At 41.7% G+C, this 3,742-nt stretch overlaps 1 long non-coding RNA gene across 1 annotated transcript; it reads right to left on the bottom strand.

Annotated features, from left to right (window-relative positions):
- Nucleotides 1-687: 687 nt before the first annotated feature.
- LOC311125977 lies at nt 688-2,066 on the bottom strand. Its single transcript, XR_014612929.1, has 3 exons — nt 1,968-2,066; nt 931-960; nt 688-698 (listed from the first exon to the last, which is right to left on the bottom strand). It is a non-coding gene; the product is annotated as an uncharacterized lncRNA (long non-coding RNA).
- Between the last annotated feature and the right edge of the window lie 1,676 nt (nt 2,067-3,742).

Raw genomic sequence — 3,742 nt, 5'->3', positions numbered from 1 at the left:
AGTTTTGTTGATGACACTGTCAAGGACTAAACACAAATATTTTGGATAAAAGATTGTAGTTTGCTATGTTTGATAATGTAAGAGGTAGAAATGGGTTCTTAGTCACTCAGGACAGGGTTGGGAATAATGCAGGCAGGAGACAGGAATAAGTTCACTTCACTTTATAGAAAATAAACAGCTGGACATCCATCAGGCAGCTTCACTTCAGTAACATCTGAACTACAATGATCTGCCCATGCACATATCCCATAAACCAATATGACAAACACAAATATAATGTTTAAATACATCTAACATCTCTCCCTGTCTTTAAATGAAATGTAAAAACACATAACACATGATATGCTAATATTGTATAATGTACAAATTAAATCTCTCACCTGAACAGATCACATGAAGATAATATTCACCATAACAGTCAGCAGGTACTCTTCGTCTTCCTATGATGTCACACTCTCTAATAGTAGGCTCATCTCCACTGCATCTACTCCATAGTTGGATTCCTCCTCTTCTCTCTTCAACCAGAGGTCCTCTAGATACAGCTACAACATTCCCACAGCCCAGCTCTCTACACACAACCTTAGCCTCTTTCATTCCCCACAACCCAGGACATAGACCTGACCACTCTCCTCTGTAGAAGACTTCCAGTGTCCCAGAGCAGGAAGTGGTCCCATTCACCCGTCTGACTGAGAGTTCAGCTGTAAACAGCAAAAGAGGAAAACACAGTGGTGAGGACAGATTATGACAGGGCTTCTGTTATTCTAACAGCAGTAATGCTTTGTGGTTGACAAGTATTAGTAGTGCCATAAAACAGTACTTGTTATTGGGTTTTAGAATGGTGTGTATGGACACATGAATTTCTCCATGTGGGATAATAAAGTTGACTAATATTGAACTACTATAATCATTGTAGATTTATACTCTACCTACCTGGTGGACTGATGCTTTGAGCCTGGAGATCTGAGGAGAGAGAGGAAGAGAGAGAGAGAGAGAGAGAGAGAGAGAGAGAGAGAGAGAGAGAGAGAGAGAGAGAGAGAGAGAGAGAGAGAGAGGGTAGTCAGAAGATGAGAGAGAGAGAGAAAGAGGCAGAGGTTAAATGAACATCAACATGACCTTTCATGATGTGCTGGGGAAGATAGGCTAATTGTTGGTATAACAACACCCATGTGTACATACACTATAGATGGAAATGTGTAACACTCTTTCCAGATGAGTTTATATCTAATTTATTACTTTTTTTTTAATCTGTTGTTTCAGAGGTCAGGGTCAAGCTGAGTGGAAGAGTAGAAAAGGTTACTGGTTATGATGACATCACTGGTGAGAATTCAGTGATGAAAAGATATTCAGCTGACTGCATGTTAATCTGTCAGCCCTATCTCTTTTGAAATCTCCCTCTCTCTCCTCTCCCTTCTCTCTCCCTCTCTATCTCCCTCTCTCTCCCCTCCCTTCTCTCTCCCTCTCTATCTCCCTCCCCTCCTCTGCCCCCTCCATCCTCTCTCCACCACTCTCTCCTCTGCCCTCCCCACCCCCTCCGCTCTGTCCTCTCTCTCTCTTCCTGACATATAGCATCAGGCCTGTTGAGCTTGACTCAGGTCACAGACCTCTAGCATCTACACCACCCATTCTCCTACACTAACATAAGACCAATATAATATATAATATATACTCTCATTCGTTTACACAGAGACATATATAATCAATTGTTGACACACTGAATATACAACAGTCAGATGAATGACACCATCACAACTTAACTGACATTAGTGCCTGTCCCCAGATGGACAGTTATGCTATAGTAAAGTACATTTACAGGTGATCACATCATTGTCCTGCTTTAAGACAGATTTTTACTGTCTGCTTCCAGTTGGATGTTCTTTTACTAGCCCTGTAAATGATCATATATCTTACAATATCAAATCATATCTCAGTAACTGTCACAAGTGTATATCAGTATAACAGCATCCTACCTGTGCTCCAGAACAGGATCATCAATATCACTGCAGGTATCATATCTGTCTCTAACTGGGGCTCCACTGAGCTATACAAGTCTACTGTCATGAAGAGTGGACTGAAGAGTGGACAATACTGCTAGGCTATATGACTTATATCTCATTAGTTCATTAGGTCTTTGATGTGAGATAAACTTCTTAGCAACTTATCTTGGCTCAGTGGTTGAACCCAGCTAACTACATCAAACTGATCTGTTTTGAAAACCCCCACAGGACACTGCTGACAGAGCAGCAATGTTTCACATAGTGTGTCCTATAATATCACCTCTAACTTTCTACTGCTTGAGTTCACCTCTTCTAGAATATTGGTTAATGTTCCAGCTCCTAAATATAAACAGTACCAGCACCCAAAATGAGTACTGATGAGGTCTCATGTTAGAGCAGGAGAAGGGGGGATGTGGTGTAGAAGCTAGAGGTCTGTTACCCAAGTCAACTCAACAGGCCTGATGCTATATGTCAGGGTCAGGCTGGGCTGGGCCAAGAGTGGAAAAGGTTGCTGGTTATGATGACATCACTGGTGAGAAGTCAGTGATAATAATATATGATCTTTCTCTCCCATCTCTTTCCCCCTTTGTCTGCCTCCCCCTATACTCGCTTCCCCTTCTGCGATGTTAGAAAGACAGACACTCAATACAAAAAGTACTTAAGCTTTCCTTTCCCCGGTGGAGTGGCAGGTTAGGAGAACTAACGTAGCCGGTTAGAATTATTAACGTGGCAGGTTAGGAGAATTAACATGTCAGGTTAGGATAATTAACATGTCAGGTTAGGATAATTAACGTGTCAGGTTAGGATAATTAACATGTCAGGTTAGGATAATTAACGTGGCAGGTTAGGATAATTAACATGTCAGGTTAGGATAATTAACGTGGCAGGTTAGGAGAATTAACATGTCAGGTTAGGATAATTAACGTGGCAGGTTAGGATAATTAACGTGGCAGGTTGTAGGAGTAACCTAGCAGATCAGGATACTGAGGTTAAGATTAGGAAAATAGTTAGGGTTAGGTTTAGATAAAATGCTACAAGGAAGCAGCAAGCAGCCATGCAAAGAATGGTCTTGAGTGGCAACCAATCTGCCCAATTAGCTGTTGTTTCCATACACCCACTTATGTTGAGCCTCCCACTTATTTAGCAACAACCAGGGGTCCTAGTACCCTCTGGTCTCATGAGTCTTCTCAAGGACCCCCTGTGGATAGTCCAAGTACCCACAGGGGTCCTAGTACCCCTGGTTGGGAAACACTGCTAGTGAATAGGGTCCCTTTGTCTTCCTGTCATACAGTTAAATGTCCACTAGATGGTGATGTTTACCCAGTCTGGGCCAGGGTTGCACTACAGAACTAACACTGCTGAACAAGGCCTACGTGGAAAACAAGCCTTTATCAAGGTTATGGGTCCATTCATATCTAGCTAGGCCTGTACTCATTTTTATATAGTATTTTAGATCCTAATTAATAACATTACATGGACAATGGGGAACTGATCCTAGATCAGCAGTACTCCTATTTTTCTCCTGATTGAAATGGTAAAACCTCACCACACGCACATTACGTTAATTATCCTAACCAGCTACATTAGTTCTCCTAACCTGCCACGTTAATGATCCTATCCTGCCATGTTAATTCTCCTAACCTGCTAAGTTAATTATCCTAACCTGCCACGTTAATTATCCTAACCTGCTACACTAATTATCCTAACCACCTAGGTTAGTTATCCTAACCTCCCACGTTAATTATCCT

This window comes from Coregonus lavaretus, assembly GCF_964263955.1.
Source record: "Coregonus lavaretus genome assembly, contig: HAP1_SCAFFOLD_866, whole genome shotgun sequence".
Classification (NCBI taxonomy): domain Eukaryota; kingdom Metazoa; phylum Chordata; class Actinopteri; order Salmoniformes; family Salmonidae; genus Coregonus; species Coregonus lavaretus.
The sequence above is the reverse complement of the archived record's forward strand: the minus strand, read 5'-3'. Positions and strand labels throughout refer to the sequence as shown.